Here is a 21,906-nt window from a genome sequence, read left to right as displayed (position 1 = left end):
TTTTAATGAGCCGAACAAGACAAGCGCTCGATATTTTTGTGTAATAATCCCTTAGGTCCAAAAATATTAAAATCTAGAGGAGGGATGGAACTTCCGATCACTTTAATGAGCTGGAGAGGCCAATTGCTTGGCAATATTTTCATATTTTACGAGTCAGATGAAAAGAGCTTAAAGGAGACTCGTTTTTTGAGGAATGAGTGATGTTTTTGGATCGAAACTGGTTCCAAGTAAGGTTTGGAACTTTTCAATCATGGCAGTGTAAAGAAGGTGGCTAATAGAATCACTCATCGCAGTTGTTCCTCAAAAGGGTAAACAATAAAATGGAGGCGTATGATCAGCTAAAAAAGAGTGGAGGTGATGGTAAGAACACGACCAAGGTTCAAAAGCTGATAATTATGCGATCACAATGGTTATTTACCGAAGGTGGGGTTCATTTTTTAATGAGCTTGAACTCTATGGAAACACTTGCTCATTGCTAGGTTTATTTTTTAACGATCTTGAATTTTGCGTAAAACTACTCATGCTAGTCCCATAATAAGGATGTCTCATCAATAGGTTCATTTTTTAGGGAGCTTGCACCATTTGAAACTTTTCTCCGGAGCCTTTCGTTATGCAAGCTAGGAATGACCAACCTATGAGTTTAAAGGGTTAAGAGCCTACAAACTAAGAAAATAAATGGTCGCTTTTCACTTGCATGCAAAAAGATTTACATGCCCCCAGGTATAAAGTAGAGTTTCTAGGTCACCATATGGAAGTTCTTGCATTACCAAGATTGTTCCATCCGCATTGCAGACAAAACACTTCCTTGGCGATGTCCATTGAAATGGATAAAGATGACTGTTGTTAGTGCCAATCACATAAACTTTGACGGGGGAATCCTTTTCCACTCTGATCCATTTTCCTAGACGGACAGGATTGTCAAACTAGACATATTCCCACGTGGCAACCTACCTTATATCCGGGATTTTCCTGCCGAAGCAGACCAGTGCGCATGCCTCCTGGGTTTCAGTCACAATCACTGAATCACTCGTGATCATCAGGTGGACAGACTGGAGAGTGATGAGACATTCCTTGTGCAAAATGACCAGTTAGGGATGACATTTGACTAATAGCTGTGTTTGAACCAGGGAATGAAAGCTGGTCAACTAGGTGAACCACTCTGCCTTCATGTGGAAAGCACATCACTCATAAGAGTGAGGAAACGATAGCTCCCATGCTATAAATGTAGTCACACCCAAGGAGTAGATTTAATCTAGAGGTCCTTGGACTACCATCACGTTTAGATGAATGGTTTTCCTTCTCAGAGTTATAGGAAAATTTGGAAGGATCCCTAACAATCGACTGGTTCCTTTGTTGAAGCCTATCAGATTTCGAATCTCAGGAAGAAGTGATGGCGAACCAAGTGCTTTCTAAGCAGTTGAGGAAAGGATACTCACAGAAGCCCCTTCATCTATAATAGTACCAACCATGATAATTTTGTAAGCTTGTACTATGATTCGAAATGGTACATCAGATGGTAGGCGGGGTCTTCCTAGTAGATTCCAATTGAAGGAAACGACTAGATTGCTTGGAGGTGGGACCGAATAAACGGCCGGATAAATCTCTGACGAACTTCCTTCTTGCGGTAACGGAATGGGTAGATTGCCCCCATGTTCATCGGAGTCTATGTTTACAAAGAGAATTTGAACAGTGTCATTCTCATCATCTGAAGGTGGACTCTCTGAAGACAAGATTGGGTCAACTGCCATCTTGACCTATTGACTTTGGTCTGGTGTGGACTCAGAGGGTTTATCTTCAATGATAGGTGCTTCGACTAACAACAGTGGTGTGTTAGTTAGATTTTCAACTAGCGATGGACTCAGCAAGAGTTTCTTGTATCCAGGAGGAAGTCATTGCGGTGACGTATGACGGTTATCCAAGACTCTATTAGCTTTGTCTAGGAAAGAACAACGGTGGAGGAAATGATTTCCTTCACAGAGTCTACAAGGAAATTTAGATCTTCCTTTCTTTCCATTGGCTTCATTTTCACTAGTTGATGGTGTGCTCTCAATGTGATCATCAGAGGTTGAAGACACCAGATTGTGCAAGCGGGGAGACTAGTCCCTTAGGATCCGTGGGATGCAGGGAAAATCTCGATGATAGTGGTCTCCCTTCCAAATGACACATGGGGATTTAGGTTTGGAAGGTGCAGTGTGTGGATTTTCACCAGATGATGCATGGTTTCCCCCTTTCATTGTTGGATTCTTCTTCTTCTTCTCCTTCCCTTTCTTCTTCTTCTCAGTTACTTGGTTTTTAGCGTTACTAGCTTCACCAAGTGAAGAGGAAGAAGGAGAGGGAGAAACAAACGAAGTAGAAGGTTGGGGAGCAACTTCATCTGGTTGCTGAGGAATTGCGGTGTTTTGAATGACAGAGGTCGAGAAAATCCATACTAGCAGGCCAATTGTGAGTCCTGGGAGGGACAATGTAGCCATGTGTGGAGCACCAACATCCCCCCAAGAGGAGAAGGGACTAGGATTTCCCCCAAGGGGAAATCCTTGATTGGTAGACTCCATTTTCTCAAACTAAGACCAACAAGGGAACAATGACATTATTCCGATTAAAATAAATTTTATGACGCTTTGACATAACTTGCTTTTTCAATTTTTAAGAGTCGAGAAAAAGCTAAAGATGACTCTAGTTGCCTTCAATTTTTAATGAGCCTGAAGTGACAAGTGCTTAGATGGACCTTTTCTTTTAAGGAGTCTGAAAAAGAACGAAAGTGACTACTCTAGAAATCTAGACAGAGGGATTACCAAACCAATCACAAAACTACAGAATACTTTTTACGATACGACAGTCAATCTTCCCAAATGTTGTGTTCAGTGCATTGCGATCGATAGGGCAGTAGACACAGCTTCCTAAGGATAAAGGATGTAGCCTATTGTGGTATCCAAATATATATTCGATGGTACGTGGGAGCACAAGTCCGTACTAGTACTTTTCATCTCAAAGAGGAGGAATCACCCAACCTACGATGAAAGCGATAGTTACTAGGCTTTACGACGCCGGAATACGTCTCTAGCCTAGACTTCTAAATGTTGTGTGTTAGGTTCCAAAGCATTTTTATGTTCATTTAAGTTTATTTTACAGTTGATCTTTCTTAAGAAGTTTTCCTTTAAGGTTTGCCACGTGATGTAGATATACAATTCCTAAATATGCAATCTAAGATTATAAACAGTCGTTTACTTTCTTTTTGCAATGAAAATCCTAGCTACTAAGGAAAGAGAAATGAAATTCTTTCAACACAGAGCAGAGAGCACAAACTAGATGCACTTTTCCTAAATCAACTTCAGCATGCAGTCTTAATGCAAATTCACATGCATGTATTGTTTTTCAGTTTCCTTAATGTGAGAATGACAAAAAGAAAACTAAGTATAGATCTAAACTATTTTCTTTCAAATCGACAGTACTAACAATTTTCTTTCCAAAAAACGAAAGTAAAGCCAAGACGACACTTTGCGATTTTGAATTTAAAATTGCTTTCGACACTTGAAATACTAATTATTCAAATCAAATACAGTGGAAAAATTTTAATCAACTATCTAAAAGAGGAATGCTTTGTGACACTCTTTTTCTTGACTGAAAATGACACTTGCGACACTTTCAAATCAAAAGACAACAGTTCGATTCAGCTACTATTTGCAAAGGAGAACCGTAAATGATGAAAAATACATTAAAAACATTCAAAATTCCTTCTAATATAGGTTGAATAATGCAAAGGAAGATGGTTTCAATAGAGATATACTGATCATAGACAGCAAAACTACTGAATAAAGCTGAAGACAATGAAGAAAAAACCAAAATCTGGAGGCAGAAACAGTCTTAGTCAATCATCGCACCTGTAACACAGGGAAACAGGGATGCATCTCACCTGCAACACACGGGAGGTGCGATGCATCTAGGTTGCCAAGAAGAGACAGTGCAATGGTCCAGGGACGAGACTGTGTTTGGTTTTCACTCACAGTTTGCAGCTAAGTTCAGGGATTTAGGCTGAGCTAATGATTGTCAGTAAACACAAAGTACAGGGGCTGATATAATGAGGTTATTTGAGCTACCACCAGGGCACTTAGGATGTTTGCAAGCTAGATGTTTATTTCATAAACCAACCAGGAGATTGACTGAAGTGGCGTTGATCTACTTTGCAGTTGCATAGTGAAAGCAATTCGAAGGCTAACTGGCGTAACTTTAGGCTTTGTCTATGGTTTATAAAGCAAACAATAGTAACAAAACAAACAAACTATTCGCTCCCCAGCGGAGTCGCCATTTTGTTATTGGGAAAACTAGTGCCATTCAGAGCTGCTAGTCCCACTAAGATGAGTAGCTATCTTGGAAACAAACAAACTAAAGTTACTTGTGTTTTCTTTTATGAGAGATAGATGAGAGAGAAGAAAAAAGTACCAACCTCAGTCTTTCGCTAGTCTCCTTACTTGTTTCCTCTCTCCCTTGATAGAACCTTCACCACTCCTTTCTCACTTGTCCTACTTCAAAGAACACCTATAGAGTCAAGCCAGAAAAATACCATCAAAGAATAGAGATCTATAGCCATAAACAATGTAGGATCATATGTACATTAACCATATAAATGCATATACAAATACAAGATTCAGAGATATACAAGCATATGGAGGAAAACTCAAATACCTTTATTGATAGAAGTAGTAGAAGAGATGATTACAACCAAGTTGTCTAATCTAGCATCATCCTCCCAGCATGAAAGCCCTCTTCACCTCATACAAAGCAAGATCACCCAACAATGTCTTCAAAGAGAAACCAACAGCACTTCCTTACAAATTACAAAATTCCAGCCTCTGGATCTCTAGGATGAGGGATCCATATATAGATGTTTACAGGAGAGTGAGTCAACTTCTGGGATTTTGATTAGTGTCATTTCACTGGTTCTTGGTTCCACTTGGAGATTTCAGATCTCTTACTCATCCCTGGGCGAATTCATAAAGGAAAGTGTCGTATGAGCAGTTTCTAGAAGATTCTCTGGGTTTCCACCTAGCAAACTACTTCTACCATTTGTCTACTCTCACTCATCGCACCCTATAGAAGGGCTTTCCAGTATGCATCACACCCCCCATGTGTAATAGGTGAGATGCATCATACCCTATGCATGGAACAACCTGTATGGTCTAGTTTTGACCAGTTCTAAGTAGTTTTTCATGGAGGACTTTTGGGAGATGATGTAATCAGCTGACCTTGTTCCTTTAAGGTATGAAACAACGCTTTTAGGGGTTTATAAGCCCTTGGTTTATGGACATATGTGATTGGGGTTGCAATGCCCAAATATGTCTATAACACTGGGATAATCGAACCTGTCGAAGAGTCTAAATGGGTAAGTCCCACGGTTGTTCAAGAAAAGAAGGAAAAAGGGGAAATCTGAATTTTTGTTGACTTAAGGAAATTCAATGATGCATGTCTACATAACCCCTTCCCTACACCATTTACAGATGAAGTATTAGACAATGTAGGTGAAAAAGAGGCCTATTATTTCACAGATGACTTTTCAAGATACCATCAAATTAGCATTGCACCAGAAGATAGACATAAAATGACTTTTGCGATAGAGTGGGGATCTTATCAGTACACGATGATGCCTTTTGGATTAAAGAATGTGCCTGCTATATTTTACATAGTTGTAATTGCGACCTTCAAGGAATATATACACAAGTTTCTGGAAGTACACTTTGACGATTGGACAGTCTTTGGTCTGTTAAATAAGCATGTGGAAAGCTTTAGGTTGATGTTGGATACGTGTAGACAATACCATATCTAATTGAAATTTAAGAAGTGCATATTTTGTGCACCATTTGGTATACTATTGGGACATGTATTTTATAAACTGGGATTAATGGTGGATCTCGCGAAGATTGCAGTTATTGTGAACCTTCCAACACCAAAAATAGTGAGTAAACTATGCACGACACTGAGAAACACTGGCTACTAGAGAAAGTCTATAAAGGGGTATGCACAGATAACTATGCCGATGGAGAAATTGCGGAAGAAATATGTGAATTTTCAATGGAGTGAAGAGTGCCAGAAGAGCTTGGATGTACTAAAAGAGAAGATGGTAACTATGCCTATTCTAGTTTTTCCAAACTGGAAGAAGGAGCTCCATGTACATGTTGATGCATCTTGCATAACATTAGGTGTAGTGCTAGCACAACCAGGAGTAGGGAAAATTGATCATCCCATAGCATTTCGAAGTAGGAAACTGTCCAACGTAGAAAAGAACTATAGTATGGCAGAAAGAGAGGGATTAGCTATGGTATATGCATTACATAAGCTTAGGCACTACCTGTTGGGGGTGCATTTGAAAAAGTTCACCAATCACTCTGCGCTGAAATATTTGGTGAATAATCTTGTTTTAGGACGAAAGATTTGTTTATTCTAGGAGTATGACTTCGAAGTTACAGTGAAGCCAAGGAAATTGAATGCTAGACCTGATCTCCTATCAAGGATAAAGAGAGGAGAAGAACCCACAAATATCAAAGATAACCTGCCCAATGCACAGTTATTCACAAATACAGTCGCAGATGATCACTTCACATATATTATTCAGTTTTTGGCCACATAAATTGCGCCCACGGAGTACATTATGAAGAAAAAGAAGGAATTAGTCATTCGAGCAACTAATTTCTTGTTGATTGTGATACACTTGTACAAAATGGGACCAAATGAAGTACTGCACAAATACGTCCCTAAACATGAATGACAGAGTATTCTGACAGAAGGCCATGGAGGAGTCACAGGTGGGCACTATGTAGGAAAAGTCATTGCACATAAAATCTTGAGAAATGGGCTATGGTGGCCCACAGTACATAAGGACGCAAAAGAGTTCTGTCAAACATGTGATGTATGTCAAAGGATAGGAAACCTATCTAGAAGAGATGAGATGCCACTAGTGCCACAGGTGAATTTTCCACATTTTGAAAAATGGGCTATTGACTTTGTTAGACCTATTAGTATGCTAGGAAAGAAGATTGATGTGAGCTATATAATCACTGAAACTGATTATTTGACAAGATGGGTTGAGGCACAACCGGTGAAGGATTGTAGCACAAAAAATGATGTGAATTTCATCTTTGAATATATATTGCCCAGGCTTGGTAGTCCAAATATCTTGATGAACAAACAAGGCACACATTTCTTGAACGAGACCATTAAAGCACTAATTGAGGAATTTTAGGTTTACCACTAGAGGAGAACTCCTTAACGTCCTCAGGAAAATCGATCAGTGGAAGCTTTCAATAAGATTTTGGAGAGTGCATTGACCAAGGTATGCAATGTGAACAAAGATGACTAGGATTTAAGGATTCCAACAGTGTTGTGGGCATATAAAACTACATGGAAGAAATTGATAGGGTAGACACTGTTTAGGTTGGTGTATGGATAAGAGGCAGTTATGCCTATAGAATACATTGTGCCAAGTTTGAGAATTGCAGCTATCACAAACATGGAAGATCCTGACTTTATGAAGGAAAGAATGTTGCAGATACTAGCTCTAGAAGAAGACAATTTCGTAGTAGGGTTCCATCTTAAAGGAAGAAAGACTGGCATGATAGGCATATCAAGAAGAAGACATTCCAAGAAGGAGATATTATATTATTATATCAGAGAAAATTCATGAAGTTCCAAAGAAAATTTAAAAAACATTGGTTAGGACCATATATCATCAAGCAAATATCTAATGGTAGTGTAGTTCAGCTCAAGAAATTGAATGCTAAATTGATTCCAAGAAGGGTGAATGGTAGCATATTGAAGATATACAGGTATGAATTTGTCCTTAGAGCTTCACACTGAAAAATGAAGGGAAGGAAGCCTTAGTGCCACATGTAGTTGAAAGTGGGCATGGGAGTATAAAATACTATGTAGAAAGGGACTTTGTCGAAGGAATATTACTATGTGATACTCAGGAGTATGACGAAGTCTGAAGGAATTGCAACAATGAAAACGTAATTGCACTACAAAGGAAGGTTCATCAAAGATGACTAGAAATATGATCATTGGAAGGAAAAAACTATCGTTAAAAGGAAATTTCCATTAAGGGGCACAAGAGAAGAGCATTTATGAAGGAAAACTGGTTGTATCTATCCCCATACCTTCATTAAATGAAAAAATCTTGAAGCAATGATGAGGTTGGATTTAAAATATGTTATAAAAACCATATCCCGTGCCACATTTGACACTTTGTTGCCTGGATAGGTTGAGAAATTGCACCTAAGAGTGAAGAGAAGAGAGCTATTGTATGTCTGAGAGGAGTTTTAAGGAACTTGTTGGAATATTTGTAGAGAATGGATTAGTAGGTATTATGGAGGCACAAGGAGAGAAGGTACCCATGTCCCCAAGGCACTAGAGGTCACCAAGAAAATAGGTACCCACAGAACCACATGCAAAGAAGAAATAGGAAATGATACCAGCTGAGGTCTCTGGGGCGGAACTCAGAACATCCTCAAGGAAGAAAACACAGAAGGAAGTTTGAATAAGGAACAAAGAAAATAAGGGGAAGAAGCCTATGCAAAAAGGAAAGAAGCCGATGCAACAGAAGGCACCTCAGTAGATCAATGATTGTGAAGAGGAGGCCGAATTTCAATGCATGGATACAGAGGATGAAGATATTCCTATTGTGCTCCCACCTTACATGCCACCAAGAAAACCAAATGCCAAGTCGATTAAGGAACCAAATTAGAGTAAGAATTCCATGTACACTGCATTGCTACAAGAGGAAGTGTTGTTTGAGGGAAAAGTTTTAGGGAAAATCCCCTAGTTGAAGATGGAAGACTGGGACTTTAAAGATCAGAGAAAATACCCTCAATTTGAACCAAGTAGATATTTGAAGCAAGTTTTGTACCCAGAAAGGGGAGTCACTAGGCTGGAACCATTCTAGTGGGCTACAAGATTACAAAGAGGAAGCCTCTTGAATATAATGAATATGCCACACTTTGGCTAAAGCACATCCAATACAATCTGTGTATGACAACTCTTCACACTCATACATGATGGATGTATTTGGTTAGGGGTGAGGATCCCAATCGATGAGATGTTAACCAAAAAAATCACAGCTTTTCCTCATCAAGGAAAAGACCCCACAGAAGAATGTGTGGGAAAGAATAAGGACAAGGAGATGGCACAAATGACCAAGGAAAAGTTCGGATTAGTGAAGAAGTCATGAGGATATGAAATCAATTCCATTTATGACCAAGGAGTGTGTTTCTTTGTGCACATCATGGTAGGTAAGATAATGAGGAAGTCCAAGGTCAATGAGGTGCCTGTAGTTGTAGTGTCTAAGACTAAACAGTGCAGCATAGGGGTCCAGTTTAATTGGGTTTCCTATTTGTGCATGGAAATTTTGACAGATTGTAGGGAAGCATAGGAAGAGGGGAAGATGTTCCACTACGCTTGGCTAATAATACTCATTGCACTACTTGCATGGAAAGAACTAGAAGACTCGTAGTTTTCATTTGTCAAGGTGGATGTTTATGAGGTAGTGAGGTATGCCTCCCTCTAGTTTACTAAGGATCCGATGCATGCAACGTAGAATAGGATTTTCTTTGTGGTGATGACAATGGATCTACACATGATGGTGAATCAACATCGAAGGTTGTCACCTAGTTTATATAAACAATATTGTTACATTGCATATTTCAAAGCAAACTTCCATAGGGCCTATACCAAGGCAATAAACGACTCAACTAGGACATGGAACCCATTTCCATGCTTAGTAACTGATGATGATTTTCTCACTGTAGTACAAAAATGGTTGGAAGAATGGATGACTCCACTCGGTGGAGCGGTTGGAACAGAGAAGGGTACCCTGCAGGATGAAAGTACAAGTGGAAAGGTTGAAAATATAGAAAAAGAGGAAAGAGAGCAGGAGCATAAGGAACCCCTTAGTGATGCAGGAGTATCATAGGATTCACATTTTATTTTTAGAAGGAAAGACATAACAATTGTGGAAGGCAGGAGAAAATGGCACACAACAGATAAGTCCAAGGGCACATAAGTCCTTGTCCTCATTGATGAGGATATCGACGAGATCAAAGAGAAGGTCCAGGAGATCACATCGGAGACCTGGGATAGAATTGATTACTGATATAGAGCGATCTTAGTTCAGATACAAGAGGGAATTTCGAAGCTGAAGGTGTTTCCACAAGTAGAAAAGTAGAGAGAACAAATAACTCGACCACTATAGGTAGAGCAAAGAATAGAAATGCAATTCAACGTTAGAATTTTTCAGGTTTAGCTTAGGCACTTCAGTGGCACACTCTGGAGGAAAAAGAATGAGCCAACGCATGGAAGACTGTCAACATAAATATTATTGGATTTCCCATTCAGATGTTGCACAAATTCCATCAAATTTTGACAACTGAGCTGCAAGAGCAGGAACAACAAACCTTGGCATTGACCATGCAGGTGGAAAAGGAGAATGTTGCACTAAAGAAGGAGCTGGAGAAGGTTGCTAAGAAAAGAGACAAGGAATATCAATGATAAAAATAGTTTGAAAATCAATCGAAGATAGCTTCAAGAAAATCCCGAATGTGAAGGTTGGTGAGGAGGAACCACCAGCAGAGAAGGTCATGAATCTCACCCTCATAATCAAGAGATTGAAGAATACACTAGTGAAGATAAAATTTGAGTATGAAGTAAAGATATCAAAACTACAAATAAGGTTGCATCCAAAAATGACACTAGAACTGTGGGAGTAGAGGCAAAAAGACTTAAAGGCATCTCTAACATAGTGGTAGACTGTGGGAAATTATTGAATGAAACAATGCAACTTCGGACCTCACTGTAGGAGGATCCAAACATCCAAAATATAGAGGAGGAATTACAGGTGAAACAAAAGCAACATGATGAAATATTGGCAGTTGTAAAGACCCTACCAGTCTTACAGAAACTCACCAGTATTACTAAAGGGAAGAACCTCCACAAGCAGATAGATGATCTTCGAAGGAAGGAGCAGATTTTGCAAGCAAGGACTCAACTGTGGCAGGAGAATGTCGTCAAACTATCTCAGGCAGTGGATGAAAGGCTCAAAGAGTTGAAGAAAAGGGAGGCAGATATAGTACACGAGGCTTTTGGCCCAACCATAGAGGCATTGCTGGAGGAGGTGCGAAAGTAAGAGAAACAAATGGAAGAGATAGTCCAACACTATAATGCAATCTACAATGGAATTGCAACAAAAATCAAGGGAGTTGTAGCTAATTGACTCAGGACGAGTCATGGGTGAGTGTTGGGGGCCTGTTGGGTGCACCCCAACTTGGTCCAAAGTTTTGGTCAAATACTTCGCATTTTGAGGAGCGGAGCTGGCGAAGTTCTCTTCATAACGTAGTATTTAGGGGCTTTGGGGTGAGCCAAAAGTCCCTTATTTTTTAACGTGTTTTGAGTATTAGTCCATTTTTTTTGGATCCATGGTATGTGGAACGTGGTCTTGTAATAAGGAAGTCTATATAAAGAAGATGTAATACTTTTTCGAATGTGATAGTATAGAAGAACTAATTAAGCATAAATTGTTTTGTCTTAAGTTTGTATTTTTGGGGAAGGCTCCACAGTTGAGTGCGCGAAAGTCTTGAAGAGTCTACAGTTGAGTGCACAGATCACCTGCAAATGGGTGCGCAGTTCAAGGAAGAACATGTATTGAAGATCCTGATTAATAAATAAGAAGTTTTGGTGAAGTATTGTGTATCTCTTTGTGTTTACTCTATATTGTTATTGATATCGTTATGCATGATTTTTATTGAATTATGCGAAAGAATACATGTTATACTATTTTTTGTTATGTTTATGCATTAAGTACCAATCTATAAGTTTAATCATCAGAGCGAAGTTATTCGTGTATGTGAGGTTGTAAATATATAAAATACATAAGTGAACACAGGGATGCCACATCGCACATATCCCTGTGGCTATAGAAACCTAGTTCTGCAACCTCCCATAACTACTTCAGGTGAGACTACGATCTCCTTGTAGGTTGTTGTGGAAAGGGCCAGTGGTTGAGGGTTTTTTGGTGTGCAGTACACTCTGAACCTGGGTTAAGCCCCCTTAAACCAACAATATCTAAACTAGTGGAGTCACCATTTTTCATTATGGAAATTTTTGGAAGGTTTACCAAAAATCCCTACTTTAGCTATTAGTGATGAATAGCCCTACCAACCCAAAAAATAAGTAAACTCTATAGTCTTCAACTTACAACTTTAGATCTGCAAAATTTGATTATAGGAAAACCTACAAAAACTTGAACATAGAAACTAAAAATGCAAAGAGAAAACCACAATATTACCAATTGGAAATAAAATTATTTTTATTACATTAAAAGGGAGATTACACCTGATGGAGAAGAATGTAGACTCAGGTCTAGATCATCGCCCTATGTGGGATGGGTTCTTGTATTCTTTTCTCTTCAAAAATGGGTTTATCTCTCTATGGTTGTTGTGAGAAAAAGTAAAGTGAATGGATGAACTCAAAATGGGAGCTCAAAATGATGTAGAGCGATAGTAACGACATTGAAATGGTCATGTGCGGAGAGTGAGGGAAAACATCTCTATTTATAATAAAATGCTAGAATAGATTTAGATATAGATAAATAGTAAAAAAATATTAGGACTAAATCAAGATCTAGTTGTTAGGAATATTTTATTATATTTAAGCGAGGAAAAGATTCTTGAAATGGTAAAAAAAATTATTTAGTTGACTAACTCACAAAGTAATGATTCATTGAGTTAATTAATAAAAATAATTAAAGTAGTTAACAAATAAAAAATGATTTATTAATTAATTTAAGGAGATATGGTCAAAATGGTTTAGGAAAAATTATTAAATAATGATTTAATAATTATTTAATAGGAGATATGTGTAATGATTAAGGAATAATAAATAAATAGTGGTTTATTTAATTATTCCTATGCATAAGGAAAAAAGTTTTTCATTATTTTCACTACGTGGGTAAAGGGTAGTCTAACTTATAGATGAAATAACATTTTTCATGATATATTTTTTGGTTATTTAAAAAAAAAATGTGATGGAAAAATTTAAAAACTTGAGTTTAAGCTATTTAATTTGTATAATTCTAGTGCCCTCGGGGTTTTTGAGGGTGCTTAATCCATTTATGCATTCAAAAACGTATTCTAAATAGAAAAAAATCACATTCCTGCTTGAATTTGTATTGTTGGATTTATCTCTCTATGGTTGTTGTGAGAAAAAGTAGAGTGAATGGATGAACTCAAAATGGGAGCTCAAAATGATGTAGAGCGATAGTAACGACAATGAAATGGTCATGTGCGGAGAGTGAGGGAAAACATCTCTATTTATGATAAAGTGCTAGAATAGATTTAGATCTAGAGAAATAGTAAAAATATATTAGGACTAAATCAAGATCTAGTTGTTAGGAATATTTTATTATATGTAAGCGAGGAAAAGATTCTTGAAATGGTAAAAAAAATTATTTAGTTGACTAACTCACAAAGTAATGATTCATTGAGTTAATTAATAAAAATAATTATAGTTAACAAATAAAAAATGATTTATTAATTACTTTAAGAAGATATGGTCAAAATGGTTTAGGAAAAATTATTAAATAATGATTTAATAATTATTTCATAGGAGATATGTGTAATAATTAAGGAATAATAAATAAATAGTGGTTTATTTAATTATTCCTATGCATAAGGAAAAACGTTTTTCATTATTTTCACTACGTGGGTAAAGGGTAGTCTAACTTATAGATGAAATAACATTTTTCATGATATATTTTTTGGTTATTTAAAAAAAAAATGTGATGGAAAAAATTAAAAACTTGAGTTTAAGCTATTTAATTTGTATAATTCTAGTGCCCTAGGGGTTTTTGAGGGTGCTTAATCCATTTATGCATTCAAAAACGTATTCTAAATAGAAAAAAATCACATTCCTGCTTGAATTTGTATTGTTGGATTTCGGTGAAAAAAACTATTCTATCTATAAGTTAGACTATGCCAATGGATATATATGAAAATAACATGAAATAAATTAAATGAATTTCTGTGTTATTTTCAAGTGGATAAGCAAAAATAATTTAGAAAATGTGGTTCTCTAAATTATTTCTTAAGGTGAAAGTGGGTTTTATGTGTAATAGTACATGGTGTATTTTGATCATCCTAGTGGAAAATGCCTAAGTGATCAGTTTTTATGTGATAACATAGCAATTGATATAGAGCTTCATTCAGAACTCTGAGGTCACAAGTTCAACCTCCACTGGTTGATACGTTTGGTTAGAAAACATTTTATTTATTTTTATATGTAGCCATTATGTCACACCATTTGAAAATGTTGATGGGCATTTTATAGATCCATAGCTAGAGAAAGGCATTCTATAGAAGCACACCTAGAAAAGGGTCTTTTGTAGAACCCTTAATTAATTTTATAATTTTATATATTTTTTATGGGCTTTTGGGATCGATATTTGTCCAAATTGGGTTTTAAATAAACTGGGTGATTTAGGCTTAGAGATTAATCGAACCAGAGGTCTATGATTCCCTTTTTATACTTATTTGATGACCCAAATCCCTTTTATACATTTTGAGGGGTTATGTTTAACAACCTTGGTTAAAAATTCATGTAAAAAGATATATAATACCATGGTCATGGAACATGTATTCCAAGTTAAATGTTGGAAAAAACATCCTAGTGGGTGTTCATTTGGTTTATTATGGCTAAGGAAATTGGAAAAGGAAATGGCAAAGGCTTTGGAAAGGCAAAATGGAATTTTTGGCACACTTATTTATGAAAATAATGGAAATTAGGAGAAAAGGGATGTGCGTTGGGTTGTGTTATATTCTTTACACGTAGTTAACAGGTGGTTTGAGGGGCACCGCCCCAGAAAATTTTGGTTTTGGACCCTATGTTAGGTTGGGCGGACCCACCTATGGTTTTGTGCATGATTTTCACACATGTTTTTTGGACGCGATGGTTTTCGGTCCATGGTATTGGATGCGACGGTTTTTGGTCCATGGTATTGGATGCGATGGTTTTCGGTCCATGGTATTGGATGCTTCGGCATGTATAAATACGTATTATAACATTGGAAGGAACATAATGAAAAATCAAGCTAGTAGTCCCGATTTTGGGATCCACGGGAAAATCTTTGTGTATATGTGTTTTGCTCTCGCATTATTTATTTTATTTATTTTAGAATTTGTATGCAGGTAATTTCTGTATGGGGTTAAAACCTACATTTGGTATCAGAGCAGATTTGTCTTCAAGGGGACGCCTTTGTTGCTGATGGGTTTCGCTCGGGCCTGCGGTAGACCCTGTTCAGTAGGAGATCTATGAGATTGATTATGGTGGTGAAAGAAGATGGCGAGCAGTGGAAAGATAGAGATCGAGAAATTTAATGGTCAGAGTTTTGAGTTGTAGAAACTCAAGATGGAGGATCTGTTGGTGATAAAGATCAGTGGATCATGGTAGATCTAGGTACTAAACCAACGGGAGTGTCTGATGAAGAATGGAAGAAGTTGGATCGGAAGGCAAAGAGCACAATACGATTTTGTGTCTTAGATCTAGTATTGCTGAATGTATCAAGGGAAGCTACAACAAAGGCTTTGTGGGACAAGTTAGGGACTTTGTACCAATTTAAGTCTCTGGTGAATAAACTATTCCTGCGAAAAAAGTTGTATAACCTAAGGATGAAAGATGGAGACTCGGTGACAGAGCATACGAATGCATTAAATACTGTGGTAAGTCAGTTAGCATCTATTGATATTAAAATTTTAGATGAAGATAAGTGCATCAGTTTGTTGTGTTCTCTACCAGATTCATGGGATAATCTGGTTATTGCAGTAAGTAGCAATGCAACTGCCTTGCATTTTGATGAAATAGCCTCATCCTTGCTGATGGAGGAGATGAGACGGAAAAATATGGAGAGAAAAAATGGTGATGCCTTGTCTGTACGAGGGCAGACCTAGAACAAAAACAAAAATAAGTCATCGAGTGGGAGATCTAAATCTCCAGGAAAACCTGTCAAGGTGGTGTGCTGGAAATGTGGAAAAGAAGGGCACTACAAAAGGTACTGTAAATCTAAAGCTCTTAACAAAGGAAAGGGATCTAATGAGGCTCCTTCTATAGAGGTGAAAACCACCTTAGATGAAGGTGGGGATGTGTACTTGGATTCTTCATGTACACATGTAGATCATGAGGCATGGTTGATTGACTCAGGTGCATCCTTTCACTTCACTCCCCATAGAAAGTGGTTCTGTGAGTATGAGAAATATGATGGTGGTGATGTCTTCTTGGGGGATGATGGGAAGGCTAGAATCGTTGGTCACGGAAAAGTAAAGTTGAAGTTGCAAGATGGAAGGGTTAGAATGCTTCCAGGTGTTCTACATATTCCTGCATTAGCCAGAAATATGATTTATGTTAGCAAGTTGGATGATGCAGGTGCAAAAACAATGTTCAAGAAGGATACCTACAAGATGGTTTGGGAAGCACTGGTATTGATGTGGGGAGTTCGGATTGGAACTCTGTACAAGCTGCAAGGTAGCACTATTATTGATGGGAGCAATAGTTCTGTGGTTCCTGAAAGTGGAGAAGAAAATCTAGTGGTCTTTGGAAAAAAGACCATGCTGTGGCATCAAAGGCTTGGACATATTGGAGAGAAGGGCCTTCGAATACTTCATGGTAAAGGTATGGTAGAAGGTATGAGTAATAGCTCTCTGGATTTTTATTTCTGTGAAAATTGTGTATACGGGAAGCAGAATCGGGTGTGTTTCCCCTCTGGTAGTAAGAGGGCAAAATAGATATTAGAACTTGTGCACAGTGATGTGTTTGGACCTGTGAAGTTTCCATCACTGGGTAAGTCTATGTACTATGTATCATTTATAGATGACTTCTCAAGGAATACATGGATATATTTCCTTAAGAAGAAATCTGAAGTCTTTGACAGGTTTAAAGAATTTAAGGCTCTAGTGGAAAACCAGACAGAGAGGAAGATAAAAGTGCTAAGGACAGATAATGATGGAGAGTTTTGCAGTAAGGAATTTGAAGAATTCTGCAAGAGGTGTGGTATAGCACGGACGAAGACTACTCCATATGCACCTCAGCAAAATCGAGTTGCAGAAAGAATGAAAAAGACGTTGATGTAAAGGGAAAGAAGCATGCTTAGTGGTGCCAGGTTAGGACAAGAATTCTGGACAGAGGTTGTGGATACTACATGTTACCTGGTCAACAGGTCACCTTCATCAGCATTGGAGGATAAGACTCCACAAGAGGTATGGACTGGTAAGAAACCCTCTCTTTCACATCTGAGGGTATTTGGATGTGATGCATATGTACATGTTCCGAAGGAGAAACAAACCAAGTTGGATAGTAAATCTGAAAAGTGCATCTTTATTGGGTATAAGGATGGTTTAAAGGGTTATAAGCTTTGGAACATAGTCACGCGGAAGGTTGTGTACAGCCAAGATGTGGTGTTCAGAGAGGTGAAAGATGTTATTAAACATGAAGTCCAATGAAAGGAACATGAGAAGATAGAGTTTGAGCTAAAGGAGGAAGAATTAGACTCTACAGCAAAGGAGGAATCAGAAAATGAAGAGCCACAAACTCCAACTATGAGAATATCAGTTTGAGAAAGAAGGCAGCTTGAAAGGTATACTCCATCTGCTTTTTGTTCAAATTTTGCTTTATCTATTACTGACGATGATCCTAGAACTGTGAAGGAAGCAGTAGATTCAGAGGATGGAAAACTCTGGAAAGAGGCCATGGTTGATGAAATGGCATCTTTGCACAAAAATGAGGCTTGGGATTTGGTGGAGTTGCCGGCAGGAAGGAAACTCATTGGCAGCAAATGGGTGTTCAAAAAGAAGACAAATGTTGAAGGAAAAGTGGATAAATACAAAGCTCGGTTGGTAGCAAAAGGTTATTCCTAGGTGCTTGGAATTGGTTTTGGTGATATTTTTTCTCCTGTTGCCAAGGTAACTTCTATTAGATTACTTTTATCTGTTGCTACTGCTTTTGAGTTTGAGGTAGAACAGATGGATGTGAAGACAACATTTCTTCATGGGGGTCTGGAAGAGGAAATCTACATGAAGCAACCTGAAGGCTTTGCAGCAAAGGGTAAGAAAGAACTGGTATGCAAGTTAAAGAAGTCTTTGTATGGGTTAAAACAGTCACCAAGGATGTGGTATCAGAAATTTGATACATTTATACGGGGACTTGGCTTCACCAGAAGAAAACCAGATCACTATGTGTATTTTAAATTAATTGGTGACCGTGTTATTTATCTGGTCTTGTATGTGGATGATATGTTGCTGGTTGGAAATGACAAAGAAATTATCCAGGATTTGAAGAACCAATTGTCCTCCAAATTCGACGTGAAAGATATTGGTGCTGCAAACTATATTTTTGGCATGGAAATTAAAAGAGATTGGGCAAAGAGGAAGCTCTGGTTAAACCAGAGGAAGTATGTCGAGACAATACTGCAGATGTTTAATATGCAGGATAGTAAACTGGTGAAGGTTCCTATTCTTGTAGATGTGAGGATATCTACTGAACAATGTCCCAAGACATAAGATGAGGAAGAGGACATGTCCCATGTTCCATATGCAAGTGCAATTGATAGCCTAATGTATGCAATGGTCTATACTAGACTAGACACGACACATGTAGTGGGAGTATTGAGCAGGTTTATGTCAAAACCAGGGAAGGAGCTCTCGACAACAGTGAAGCGGGTTTTTAGGTATTTGTGTGGCACTAGTGATTATGGTTTGTGCTACCAAGGAAGACTAGGATTGGACAGAGTGTTGGATATTCATGGCTTTGTTGATGCAGACTAGGCTGGAGATCTAGATCAAAGAAGATCTACAAGTGGGTATGTGTTTAACCTATTTGGAGGTGCAGTCAGTTGGATGAGTAAGAAACAATATGTAGTGGCACTGTCAACTACAAAGGTAGAATACATGGTATCCACTCATGGAAGCAAGGAAGTAGTTTGGTTTCAAAGATTGTGTTCAAGTATGGGGTTAGTACAGGAAGCTATAAGGATAAACTGTGACAGCCAAAGTGCAATTTTCTTGGCAAAGAACCCCGCATATCATTCAAAGACAAAGCACATTGATGTTCAATATCACTTTGTGAGGGATATGATAGAAGACAAAAAGTTTTTGCTGGTAAAGGTGGACATTTTGAAGAATACTATAGATGCATTGACAAAATTTGTGAGCTCTGAGAAGTTCTCTTGGTGTAGAGAGACAAAGGGCATTTCAGGGCTGGGAAAATGACTAAGCTCTGTTGTGGCCCCCTGTGGAAAGAAAACAACAAGTGGGAGAATGTTGGGTTGTGTTATAGTCTTTCCACATAGTTAACAGGGGGTTTGAGGGGCACCGCCCCAGAAAATTTTGGTTTTGGACCCTATGTTAGGTTGGGTGGACCCACCTATGGTTTTGTGCATGATTTTCGCACATGTTTTTTGGACACGATGGTTTTTGGTCCATGGTATTGGATGCGATGGTTTTTGGTCCATGGTATTGGGCGTGATGGTTTTCGGTCCATGGTATTGGATGCTTTGGCATGTATAAATATGTATTATAACATTGAAAGGAACATAATGAAAAATCAAGCTGGTAGTCCCAGTTTTGGGATCTAGGGGAAAATCTTTGTGTGTATGTGTTTTATGTGTTCTGCTCTCACATTATTTATTTTATGTGTTTTAGAATTCGTATGCAAGTAATTTCTATATGGGGTTAAAACCTACAATGTGAAAGGTCACAGGTTGCATGTGAGAAGGAAAATGGAGGAAAATAATGGAAATTTAAGAAAATAGAGGCCTCATTGATAAAAATTCTTATGAGGATCATTGGGTAGGCTTGGTTAGTGTAGATTTTTATTAGTTCAGTTTTGGAGCTCTGATTATATTCTCTCCTTCTCATACTCTTGGACACTTAGAGTTTTCTTGGAGCACTCTTGGAGAGTGTGGCATACATGGATTCTTGGAGAAATAAGGAAAAGGAAGAGTAGGAAAGTGCAAGAAGACATTAGGATCAACAACTACAACCGGTTTTCATTGTAGGTATCGAGTTACATGCATGTTTTCGTCACTATTTTTGGCATGCATGCCATATGCATGTGGTTTATTGGTCATGATCTATCATTGGCATGAAGGATTGCCTGCATTGACAATGGATTTCCCTAGCCTTTCCATTTTCGAGATATCCATGGTATTGTGTGTTGATTTCTTTGTTTTTTTTGGCTATTCTCATGTTTCCTTTATCTTGGGTTGAGTTACTAGTTCCTGGAAGCCTTGGTTGGAAAAATGCTCTAGAAGCCCTATAACATCTTGGGCTAAGTTAGTAGTCTTGGAAGCCTTGGTTAGAAATTTTCTCTAGAAGCCCTTGATGGGTTGAGGTACTAGTCCTAGAAGCCCCAGTTGGACAAACGCTCTAGAATCCCGATGAAAGTTGTGGGTTCAGTTACTTGTCCTGGAAGCCTTGGTTGGAGCAAATGCTATGGGGCCCTAGAAGTCTTGGGTAGAGACCAATCCGGTGATGGTTTGTGATTTCTGACTGTGAGTTGGAATCACTATTGGATGGGTTAAGGTGGTTTAGCCTCTAGAATCCTTGATTCAATTTTGATGGATTGTTCCATGAGATCCCACATTCATGCTTGGAATATGGCATGAGGGTGATTGGATGAAGAGATATTTGGCTCAGCCATGTCTATGATTGGGTGGTACGTGGATGTCCGAAACTTGGTTGCATTTTTCTTGTGGAAATAAAAGATCTTTCCTATGGCATGGATATGTAAATGTGCTTATTGTTATGTGGCTTATATAGTTGTTATATGCTTAGAATCTCTAATGGTTATAATATGTTGGTTATGAATGAGTTTTATGACTCTCATGATGTTTGGTTCATATCATGTTTTTACTTGTAAGTGAATGAACACTATATCTATGGCCTAATAGATGAAATTGAAGCTAACATGTTGAGGCATCAATGCTTCTTAGCGATTTTCAAATAATTGTGAGAACCCTATGCTTAGTTCTACTATTAAGACCTACAACTTTCATGTTTTTGACATGTTTGTGACATGTTTGACGAAATTCCTATCTTGGCTAGTAAGGGTTCAATCTAGTCCTTGTTGTTGTTTTTGCAATGTATCTATGTTCTGCTATGAAATTTCATTTCTAAACCTGTTATTAATTTTTGGGTAGTGACCTAGGATCTATTCCATAAAAAGTGGCACAAATCCTGGATTCGCAATCACATCATTGCGGAAAAATGTCCTCAGAAGCTCTGTTGCTCTTGTTGTGGGAGCTTCTAGAGCCTCCCAGCTGCACCCTTATCCATATCAAGGGAGCGTCCAAGGGTTTATGCACTAAAACCTCAATTGGTATCAGGGTATAGTTACCTGAGTGGTTGGGATGGATCATGGGAGTTTTGTTATTAATGTGGAAGGTTCATGTGATGTGTTTCACCAGTTCCACTTCCTTAACTAACTCATAGGGAGTCTAATCATATCATAGTAATTCCTCATCACATGTTTTCCTCAATTGGTCAATTACTTGGGTATATGTGGGAGGAGGGTGTTACACTATGAATAGGTTGTAGTGGTTTTCAATAAATTGTGAAAACAAGTTATGAGAAGCGGATTGTGTGATCAAATTGATGAAATTGTTGGAGAAGAGTATGGGAAGTAATATGAAATCCAATGTAGTGTTTAATATGATTTTTGTGACAATGATTACAATACAATGGTTGTAATTTGTGATAGTTGAAGTGGTTGTCAGATTGTGGCAGTAATTATGGTTATATATTATGTAGTGATAGGGATTGGAGATAGTTGTAACCACTCTCCTCCCAAATTTATCTAGGTAACGGTCGACCAGGTTAAACATACAAT

This window comes from Pinus tabuliformis, chromosome 6, assembly GCF_031772625.1.
Source record: "Pinus tabuliformis cultivar Carrire ecotype Pingquan chromosome 6, CPIR1, whole genome shotgun sequence".
NCBI lineage: Eukaryota > Viridiplantae > Streptophyta > Pinopsida > Pinales > Pinaceae > Pinus > Pinus tabuliformis.
This window is presented reverse-complemented; position numbering follows the sequence as displayed.